Genomic DNA, 12,476 nt, shown 5'->3' on the forward strand with positions numbered 1-12,476 from the left:
TTGGATCTCCACGACCCGATTTATGAAGATTAATCTCCACATTAAGTCGAGCAGATGACTATAAACAAAAGCGCTAACGGGAGGCAACCCGAATTTTGTATTTTGTATTTTGTATTTTGTAATTTGTTGGATTTAAGGTTCCTAATTAGTTTGAAAAAAAAGATAAAACAAAAAAAAAGAAATATTTAGTTATATTAAATTTCAGTAAACTTAATATATTTACTATATCTAATTAAGCTAGTGTGTTATTGCTTGAGTGTAGAATAATAATAAAAAAAAAAATAAAAAAAAAATAAAAAAAACAAAGAAGAGGGCTGAAATTCCCGACCCAGCTGCGGCCCGCAGGCCCACGCGGCTGACCCGCCCGAACAGGAAGAAAATTTCACTCAGGTATGTCGTTTTTTTTTTCTCCTCTCAAAATTAGAGATCTTCTTCTTCAGACCACAAATTCTCCATAAATCCTCCATTGCTACACCTTAAAACTCTCCTCTTGTTTGTCCCTAATCAAACTACACCACTTTTTCTCCATTATCTCACACAAATTACCCCTAGAACACTCCCAAATTGTCCTTGCCTCATAAAAAACGTGAACCCTAGAAATTGGGGTTTTCCAATTTCGAAAATTTTGCAGCAATTGGGGCGAGTTTTGGTTCGTTTTTTTTGCATATTGGAGTGTATGGGGTTTGTCTAAACACTGTCTCAACAATGTTTGGAGCCTTTCTTCAAGGTTTGGTCTTAATTTTCACTCTTTTTTTCTTTCAGTTAACTTGAATTAATCTAGTTTACTCTTTATAAAGGGTGTATATTATTGAGTTGCTCTTACTATTATTATCTTGAATTGTTGTGGGAATCGGAAAATTGGAGAATTGAGCTGTTAAGTTGCCAAAGTTGGTGAATAGTTGTTGCGTTGCTGGATATAGTTGTGTTGTTGTGCTGTTGTGCTGTTGTGCTGTTGTTGTTGAATTGTTGTGGGTTGGAGGACTTGGTTGGTCTTACTGCTGATATTGGAGTCCGTTGTTGCTGGTATTGCTGTTGACCGGGCTGTGTGTTGTCTAATTACTGAAATTCAAGTTTATTGTTGCCAATTGGAGTTTGTTGCTGGAAATTTATTGTTTTTGTTGCTATGGAAAAGACGTCGGTTGTTGATTTTATGGGGTGCAAGAATTTGAGTGCTTAGCATAAGAAGGTGTGGAGAATTTTGTATGATAGGATCATTATGGCTACTAAATTTATCGATCCCTTTGCTACTCAATTACTAGGGATTAAAGGTGCGGTGGAGGAATTGCTTGACAGAGTGGGTTTGGGAGCTTTTTGTGACAATAAGGTGCCCACTTTCCGGAGGTTTACCTTAGAATTCCTCTCCACATTACAAGTTCATAGAGATGATGACCTACCTAGGATCACCTTTCACCTTGATGGAGAGGAGAGGGAGTTGACTTATGATGAGTTGAGGGAAATTTTTGGGATTGATGAGAAAGGGGACGGAGAATTTAAGAAATTGAGCTCACAAGAGCAAGAAATTTTTTGGAAGGCACTAAAGGGGGGAGGAGGATACCCTACCGCGGGTGAGAAAAATGTTGATATTCCTCACCCGGCCCTTCGCTACATTCATATAGTGTTGAATTCTACTTTCTTATGCAAGGGAGAACCGACACACTTGCCCAAGGCGGATTTGAACTACGTGTGGGCAATGATGCCCGAGAGCCAGAGTTACCCGGATTGGCTTGAGATCTTTCTTTCTGGGTGTGAGAAGCACCAAAAAGCTGCATCTAGAAATATTCCGTTGGGAGGCATGGTTACTTTAATTGCTCGTCACTTCGAAATTAAGGATCCAGATGACATGGTTGCAGGATAAACATCTGTTAGTGTGGAGTTTATGCGGAGTTGCGATATGATTGTGTATTTAGCTGATTATGCGGCATATGTATGGACCGTTGGTACTGATCATTGTCATTACTTGAAGTTACCTCGAGGAGTTAAGGGTAGGCCATTGCCATTGGGGCCAACTCCGGCCATTTCTACATTCCACAGGATGTCGCTCACGGAGGTTTAGAACATGTTGTTGAAAACCGTGAGACACAACTAGTGTCTTCTACTCTTGAGATGGGACCATCTAGTTCATCAGGTCCAATTAGTTCCTCCCATTTTGAGAAGTGGGGTGAGTGTGTTGCAGCTAGTGTCCTCCACAGTTAGTGTGATAACGTGTATAAATCTCTTATAGGTTCACAGGGTATACTTAGTATTTTATCAGTTGATTAACGTTTACTAATAACGGTTGGCTTGCTAAAAGTTTGACGTTATTATCATACTGATGGCGGTGATCAACTTGTCCCTAAAAGTCACACCTAAAGGATGTGGTTGAGAGATGTGATTATATGAAAATAAAATCATATTGATGCCTTATATGACTAAAAGGTTAGTCAATGTATTTGACTAAAAGCTTAGTCAATGTGATGATGAGTCGATTATTTAATACAATTAAATAATATCTGATGAGACGAATTAATTGTTAATTCGTAAATTGAATGTAAACAGTTATATTTAATTAATGTATATAATGTTAGCTTAAACGAATTAAGATGTTAATTCCTAATTAAACATAAACGGTTATATTTAATTAGCAAATTATAAATATGCGATATTTATAGTTAATGTATATATTATACGAAATTGTCATAATAAATGTTGACAGACCGGTATTAATAAATCGACTACAAACTGTTGTGTTTGGATTTATTAATACGTGACGACATAAATGACAATTGATAATTATACACATTTTATACAATTTGATAACAACCTAAAAATAAGAAGATTTTTCTCCTTATTTTTAGTTGGTTACACGGTTTTGAAAAAACAAGGAAAGAAAAAGATCTTCCCCCTCTTTTCTCTCCTCTTGGACGGTTAAAAGGAGAAAGGGGAGGATCATTTCCTTGTTTTTTTAACCTAATACTCTCATCAAAACCCTAAAAACTACTCTAAAATTATGAGAAATTAGGGTTCTCTTTCTAGCAACAAAAGGGCATTTCTCGGAGCATCTTGGGTGCAACGATTAGGAGAATATCGATCTCGATATTTGTTCTTAGGCCAAATTGCTAGGACCGAAGGTTGATTCTAATCTCTATTCTTTTGTTTATGCAATTTCGTTTATGACTCGTAATTTCATATTTCATAATTTCGTTATAATCGGAATTTTCTTGATGAAATATACCGATATTTATAACAAGTGGTATCAGAGCATAGGCCACGAAATTATTTTATATGATTTTCATAAATGGATTAAAAAAAATAAAAAATAAAAAACTTTCGGCCGTTTCAAATTTTTTTTTTGCCGAGATGGTTTTTTGGTTTTTGATGCCATGTTTCCTTTTGATTTATTGATATTGTTGTTTTAATATGTTAAGATGATAATATGATAAATTTGTAGATTTTTTATTTAATAAGAATTAAATTGAAATGTAAATGGAAATTGTTTTGATTTACGATGTTCATTTGTTTTTGCTATATAGTTTTGGCATACATGATGTTAAAATATTGTTTAAGAATCATGCTTCATTAATTTAATAATGTTCAAATCAATTGTGATGAATCGAATATTCAGATAATCGATTTAATCATAATTTAGATATTCTTTTTAAGAGGTAAAATTGAATCATCTAGTTTGGATCTATGTTTAAATTAAATGTTGATGATTATGTCAATCTTGTTCTAGTAGCAACATTAAACAAATTTGTTCATATTAAAAGGGTTGTTTTCGAAAAGAAAAAAAAATCTGTTTTTTTTTTCGATTTTTAGGTCAAATGCCGAGAGGAGCCGAGAGCAATTAATTTTTTTTTTTTTTTTTTGTTTTTTTGTTTTGGTCAATAATTATTATACATTATATCTATAATGTATGATTGTTTGTTGTGAAAAAGTTCACAAATTTTAGATACCCAATTATTTTAAAGTGGTTTAAAATAATGTTAGATTAATTCATATTACAAGTTAATGTGTATTAAGATTGGAATTATTGTGAGTAATTGAGGAATTGTCACATAATTTTGATCATTTTAAAATAGGTGGTTTGGATAAATTACTCTACATAATTAAGGAATTATGTCTTGAATGTTTAATTTATTGTTGATGCATTTTATTTAGTTGTATGAATTGTTGAATGGTTTATTTACGTATTTTAGCAATCGGTTGTAATTTGTATTACCTAGTGTGGCCATAGTTGATTATGTTTTCGTAATGATGGAAACATAATCTTGATGTAATTTTGAGATCTCGAATCTCCTTTGGTTTTCTTTAGTATTATGTTTTTGATATTAAAATGTAAATAGGTTTATTTTGTAATTTATTAATTGTAATTTTGAGAAGACTAAAGATGGAGATTGGATTGCTCACTCCCGCTACATGGACCAAGATGGAACATCAAGACAAGCTTCTCGGGTCCTAAGAAGGATTCCAAAGTTGTATTTACGTTAATTTTGGTAGATAGGCCACACTAGGACTTTGTTTTTGTTTTACGTTTTTCCATTCTTGTTGCTTTTCTTCGCATGATAATTAGTGCATCATATTCCGCCTAAACCAAACCACCTACTTATATGCATGAAAATTGACTCATATAGTTTGGATGTTAGTTATCATGGACATAAAGATGTCACACTATTTTAAGCCATCATCTTGGTTTATTCATTCTCGAATGCTAGATATTAGTTCACTTAAAATGTATTAAAATAAAGTTGATGGGATCTTCCTTTAAAACTAAAATTGAGACTAGTCTTTATAGGCCAAACAACTATGAATCCCTTCTTCGTCGGTAGGCATATAGCACCTTACTCTCCATGTGACCCCTTCTACGTTGGGTAAGTAGTTTGTGTTGACTTATTTTACCTCAACATTATAATCCGAAGAGTTTCTCGTGATTATGATGGACTATAGATAGAATTTAAAGAAATTTATCAACCAAGAATTCTAATAGTAGAATTGGCCAAGAGGTTGGCTTATCAATTTACAGATAATTGAGTCTTGGGATCATTTATATAATTCTTGAGGGAGGTTAATTGTATAAATGCTTGAGTCTTCGCATTATAACAGTTTTTGCATTAGACTTAAATCATAACGATGAGTATGCTTATTATATTTTTCTTCTTCTTTTCGCAATGTAGAATTCGTTTTATATTGATAATACTGCTTACAACAAATGGCTAGAAATAATGATATCCTTATGCCAAGTGCCACACTTGCACGCGAGTCCTGGCTCAAAACTTTCATGGACCACATGAATCAGTCCACACGACTGAAGAATGACGGGTCCAACTTTGCGGACTGGGAGGCATTATTACGGAACGCTGCCATTGCTGACGGTAAGCTCAAGTACTTGACTAAGCCAATACCGCCAAACCCAGGCCCAATGCAAGAGCTAACGAGTCACTTGCTTATAGTGACTTCGTCATGGAAGCGGGTGCGATAAATAACGTACTCATTTTTGCAATGGAAACCAATTTGCAAAGACGCTTCATTGCCCAAGGTGCAAACAAGATTTTCACCATGTTCACTAATGAGTTCTAAAAAGCACCGAGAATCGTTACTTATGAGCATACCTGTCGCTTCTTTGAGGCGAAACTCCAGAAGGGGCAACCGGTTAGCCCACACATTCTTAACATGATTGAGAATGTCGAGAAACTGGAGGCACTTGATTGCAAAATCAGAGAGAGCATAGTCATTGACCGTATGCTTCATTCACTTCATGATGGTTTTGCCCTTTTCAGGGCAAATTACTACATGAATGACATGAAGAAAAGTCCTCATGAGCTACACTCACTTCTCGTACATACCGAGAAGGATATGAAATTGAGTGGGAGCATGAAGCAAGATGTTCTCATGATTTCCAATAAGAATAAAGGTAAGGGCAAAGCTCATGGCGACCTAATTGTAGGAAAGCCAAAGTTTAAGAAGTCAGGAAACGGTAAGAGTGAGCCTGGTGAGACTAGTGGCTCACAAGGCAAGGAAAAGAGCAAGGGCGGTAACGTTGAGTGCCACCATTGTCACAAGACTGGGCATTGGAGGAGGAACTGTCCCGTGTACCTTGATGACATAAAAGCAGGCCGCGTCACTCCTGTTGGTATGTCATCTTATATTCATATGATTGAGATTAACCATGCAAGTTTCGGAACTTGGGTACTTGATCTTGTTGTGGTCCTCATCTGTATAATCATTTGCAGGGCCTAAAAAACATCACACCCCTCGCAAAGGGTGATGTGGACCTGCGAGTCGGGAATGGAGCAAGAGTTGCTGCAGTCTCAATGGGAACATACGTAATCCAGCTCCCGAGTGGTTTTAAGTTATATTTATATAACTGTTACTATGTACCCAGTTTATCTAAGAATATTATTTCTGTTTCCGTACTTGATAAAGACGGTTTTTCATTTTCAATAAAGGACAATAGCTGTATTTTCTCTTTTAATGAAATGGTTTATGGCAAAGCAGTTTCCATGAATGGAATTTATATCTTAGATCAAACCACAGATATATTACATGTGAATAATAAGAAATTAATGGTTGGTGACAAAGATCAAACTTATCTATGGCATTGTCGAATGGGACACATAAATGAAAAACATATAAAGAAACTTATTGAGAGTGGGACTATCTCCACATTTGATTTATCATCTTTTGGCACGTGTGAATCATGTCTTATCGGCAAAATGACTCGAATATCCTTCAAAGGTGTTGGAATGCGCGCCAATGACCTATTAGGACTCATACATACTGATGTGTGTGGACCTATGTCAATCACCGCAAGAGACGGCTATAGATATTTTATCACTTTCACGGATGATTTGAGTAGATACGGATATGTCTACTTAATGAAGCATAAAAGTGAGTCATTTGAAAAATTCAAGGAATACCATAATAAGTTGAGAACCAACTGGGAAGAAAGGTTAAAGCACTCCGTTCAGATCGTGGTGGCGAATATCTTTCAAATGAGTTTGATCAACACCTTAAAGACTGTGGAATAGTTCTACAGTTAACTCCACCTAGAACACCTCAATTAAATGGTGTGTCCGAATGGAGAAATCAAACACTAGTTGATATGGTTCGATCCATGATGAGTCACACGGTAGTACCTGATTCATTATGGGGTTTTGCCCTTTTGTCAGCTGCTCTTATACTTAACCGAAGTCCTTCTAAAGCTGTCGACAAGACTCCGTATGAAATATGGAAGGGAACGTTCCCTAACTTGTCCTTTATTCAGGTTTGGGGCTGCGAGGCTTATGTTAAGTGGAGACACGAGGATAAGCTCGGCCCGCGATCGGTCAAGACATACTTTATTGGTTATCCAAAAGGAATGTTTGGTCATTACTTCTATTCGCCTACCGAACATCGAGTTTTTGTTGCGGCTAGTGCAAAGTTCTTAGAGAAAGAATTTCTCGAGAACAAGTCAAGTAATAGAACCTTCGAGCTGTCGGAGATTCAAGAACCAACAACCGAGGAACAGATGGAGGAAGATTTTCCTTCAACTAATGATACGGTTAATATTCCTCAGGAACTTAGGAGATCGGGTAGAGTCTCTAATCCTCCAGACAGATACATTGGTATGGTCGAGGAAAATGACGTTTTGCTCATAGAGAGTAATGAACCCGCTACCTATAAAGGTGTCATGACCTGTTCCAACTCTAAGTTATGGCTTGAAGCCATGCAATCCGAGATGGACTCCATTTATGAGAATGACGTATGGGATCTTGTTGGTTTACCTAACAAGGTACGACCTCTTCAGTGCAAATGGCTTTACAAAATAAAGCATTCTTTAGAAGGGCAACCAGATACCTATAAGGCACGACTAGTGGAAAAAGGTTTCACTCAAGTGCACGGATTGCATTATGATGAAATTTTTGCAACCGTAGTTATGTTGCGTTCCATTCGGATAATATTAGCGATTGCCGCTTTTCATGACTATGAAATTTGGCACATGGACGTGAAAAACGCCTTCTTAAACGGTTATTTGGAGGAGGAATTGTACATGGTACAACCCGAAGGTTTCATAGATCCTGAAAATCCTAAGAAAGTGTGCAAGCTTAAACGTTCCATTTATGGACTTAAGCAAGCTTCTCGGAGTTGGAATCATCGTTTCGACCAGGTGATAAAAGAGTATGATTTCACTCGATCGGTCGAGGAACCATGCTTATATGTCAAGTCGAGTGGGAGCAAGATTGTTTTCTTGATATTGTATGTCGATGACATACTCTTGATAGGGAATGACATTCCTCTCTTATCTTCGGTAAAAGGATGGTTGAAGAACCATTTCCAGATGAAAGATCTGGGTGAGGCACAACGCATATTGGGAATCCTTATCTATCGAGATAGATCACGACGGATGTTATCACTGAGTCAGGAGTCTTATTTAGATAAGATTCTTGAAAGGTTCAGCATGACCAACTCCAAGAAGGGGAACCTTCCAATGACATCTGGGATGCATTTGAGTAAGTCCCAGTCATCCAAGACACCTGAAGGGGTTGAACGCATGAGTCGCGTTCCTTATGCATCAGCAATAGGATAAATCATGTATGTCATGATATGCACACGTCCAGATGTAGCATATGCATTGAGTATGACGAGTCGGTACCAAGGCAATCTAGGTGAAACACACTGGATGGCTGTTAAAAACATCCTTAAGTACCTACAGAGAACTAAGGATTCGGCATTGACTTATGGAGGAGATACTAAGCTATGTGCAATCGGTTACGCAGATGCTAGCTTCCAAACGGATCGAGATGATTCGAAATCTCAGTCTGGATTCGTCTTTACTCTTAATGGTGCTGCGGTCAGCAGGAAAAGTTCCAAACAGGAAGTTGTAGTAGATTCTACCACTGAATCCGAGTACTATGCCGCTTCAGAAGTAGCAAAGGAAGCTATATGGATGCATCAATTCTTATAAGGATTAACCATAGTTCCTAGTTCGAATGACCCAATCACCATCTATTTTGACAATAGAGGTGCCATCTTCCAGACCAAGGAGCCTAAGTCTAGCAACAAGTCTAGACATGTACATCGGAAGGCTCACCTGATACGTGATTACATGGAGCAAGAGGAGATAGTGATTGACAAGATTGCTTCGGATGACAACATCGCGGATCCTCTCACTAAACCATTGAAATATGATAAGCATGAAGGGCACGTTATTTTCATGGGAATTAAACGTGTTCCTGAGTTGTACTAGTTGCTTATGGATTCGATACATTTTCTTTTTCATATGCTATTTATAACTTCATCGTATTATTTCATATTTTTTTTTTCATGTGGTTTGTACGACAACATTGAACGCCACAAAGTGAACTGAATTACATTATATTTGTTTTGGTTCGTAATCCCCTATATGAGCTGATAACTCTGGCTATTATATTGTGAAGTTGATTGATGGTGGGTTCAACGAGCCATAAGTCAAACGGTTGGCTGATCGATCACCGATGGGAGTTATAACGATACCTCGTAGTTCATTGTGACAACGTAATGGAGTCCTAAATGTTTAAAAACATTCGGCGCCAGGTCGTGGATTGGACGTCCATTGTGTTCCTAGAGTCGATTCTTTTGACTATCGACTATCTCTTGAGATTAAAGCAGTTTTTGGGTGACTTTGGTTTCTTTCTCATGGTCGACCGTAAGAGGAGGTTAAGAAGATTTTTACTGGATTATTTCATACTGTGCTTGTATCTACAGGATTCGAGTTGAAGAAAATATCCATCCTTTATCAGGTTTAGTCATTTCTCAGGGCCACTCGAGGAGTTGTAACTGAAATGCATGGCCATGCTCGAATGATGATTCGTTTATCAGTTAAGTTACTCTCTAGTCCGGAAAACCACTCTTGATATTGATCACTTATAAAATACGACCTTTGTGAATACGGATTTCGAAAATTGTTTTACATTAAGTGGGAGAAATTAAGGATATGATAATCGGTTATCGCACATACACTTGTGAGGACAAGTGGGAGATTGTTGGAGCTAGTGTCCTCCACAGTTAGTGTGATAACGTGTATAAATCTCTTATAGGTTCCAGGGTATACTTAGTATTTTATCAGTTGATTAACGTTTACTAATAACGGTTGGCTTGCTAGAAGTTTGACATTATTATCATACTGATGGCGGTGATCAACTGGTCCCTAAAAGTCACACCTAAAGGATGTGGTTGAGAGATGTGATTATATGAAAATATAATCACATTGATGCCTTATATGACTAAAAGGTTAGTCCATGTATTTGACTAAAAGGTTAGTCAATGTGATGCTAAGTCGATAATTTAATACACTTAAATAATATCTTCTGAGACGAATTAATTGTTAATTCGTAAATTGAATATAAACAGTTATATTTAATTAATGTATATAATGTTAGCTTAAACGAATTAAGATGTTAATTCGTCATTAAACATAAACGGTTATATTTAATTAGCAAATTATAAATATGCGATATTTATAGTTAATGTATATATTATACGAAATTGTCATAATAAATGTCGACAGACCGGTATTAATAAATCGACTACAAACTATTGTGTGTGGACTTATTAATACATGACGACATAAATGACAATTGATAATTATACACATTTTATACAATTTGATAACAACCTAAAAATAAGAAGATTTTTCTCCTTATTTTTGGTTGGTTACACGGTTTTGAAAAAAAAAGGAAAGAAAAAGATCTTCCCCCTCTTTTCTCTCCTCTTGGACGGTTAAAAGGAGAAAGGGGAGGATCATTTCCTTACTTGTTTTTTTAACCTAATACTCTCATCAAAACCCTAAAAACTACTCTAAAATCATGAGAAATTAGGGTTCTCTTTCTAGCAAGAAAAGGGCATTTCTCGGAGCATCTTGGGTGCAACGATTAGGAGAATATCGATCTCGATATTTGTTCTTAGGCCAAATTTCTAGGACCGGAGGTTGATTCTAATCTCTATTCTTTTGTTTATGCAATTTCGTTTATGACTCGTAATTTCATATTTCATAATTTCGTTATAATCGGAATTTTCTTGATGAAATATACCGATATTTCTAACAGAGTGGAGGGAGAAGATGGAGGATATGCAAGGAGAAAGCCTAGATAATTCTCGTCTTTGTGCTGAGATGAACCGGTGTGTGAAGCAGTTTTATTTGACGAAGTATCCGGGAGAGTACGTGGAGCCCTTTTCGGAATTCTATGCTGAACTAGCTGCTAAGAAGGAGGCCCGACTGGCTAGGAAAGCGGCACGTGATGCTCGATCACGTGGTGCTACTTCCTCTTCACATTCTTGAGCTTATGATTTGCTCCATTTCCTTTCTTTTTGCTTTGTCTTATTTTCACACATTTGAGGACAAAGTGTTGTTCAAGCGTGGGGAAGGGAGTCACACTCATTGTATATAGTGTCCTTTTGCATAGTAGTTGTTTTTATTCATTTATGCTTTGAAAAAAAAAATGAAACAAAAGAAAAAAAACAGTAAAAAAAAAGGAAAAAAAAAATTGAAAAAAAGAAAAAGACGAAAAAGAGAAAGACCCAGCTAGGTTAAAACCCGAAAGGGCGCCTAGGCAAAAAATGGAAAAGTGGCCGAGGACGGGGTGAAAACCCAAAAGGGCACTCCGGGTAAAATGAATAAACGAGTTGCGTGCCACGAGAGTTAGTGTGAGGTAATAGCTAGAGTGAAAACCCGCAAGGGCGGGTGCTCTAGGCAAAATGAGAGATCTACGAAAAAAACACATTAAGTCTTTCTATTTTTGGGGGGCCGCCATAAGAAGGGTGCTAAAGAAGGTCGGTCGGGTAGGATTAGTGGCTACGGTGAGGACAACCGCAGTGCGTTGTTGTTGTGAGCACCGTGCTATAGCGGTTATTGGTCTTGTGCTAGTACGAGTAGTAGAGGTGTTTAGGATTATTCACATGAATTTTGGTTGTTTGTTGCAATCTATCTTTTTGGTTGTGATAGGATTATTGTTGTGAACCATGTGAATTACTGGTTAGGTTGGAGAGATAAGGGGCGTAGATGTGCCGGATTTGCTAAGTAATCCTTGTGGATAACATTTTGAGTTGTGCTTTGTGGTGATGTTGGAGCTTTGGTGACATTAACATTACGTAGATGGTATAAGGAGGGCAAGAGAGAGTCGTTTGATTTGATTGTGATCGGATTTATCCATGTTTCTCTTGTAAGACCTAGGGTGTGGGTAATAGTTAAGTTTCCGAGTTTTGCTCGTCTAAGCATGGGGAAGTTTGATATGACGTATTTGGTATATGTTAAGAGTGGTGATTTATGAGGAGTTTTGGAAGGAAAAATGAAGTTTAGACTTGTAATTGCATAATTTACCATTTTATTCTTTTGATATTAATTTAGAGTAATTTGGTAGAATTATGGATTAGCAAGTTTAAAGAATGTGTTGGGTTGATGTTGGTTTTTGAGATGTGTGCTAGTATGGTTGGCAAGAGAAGATGCGCAAATAAGGCCCGGTACGAGTTGATAAAATAACTCTAAA

Source organism: Silene latifolia, chromosome X (assembly GCF_048544455.1).
Source record: "Silene latifolia isolate original U9 population chromosome X, ASM4854445v1, whole genome shotgun sequence".
Classification (NCBI taxonomy): Eukaryota; Viridiplantae; Streptophyta; class Magnoliopsida; order Caryophyllales; family Caryophyllaceae; genus Silene; species Silene latifolia.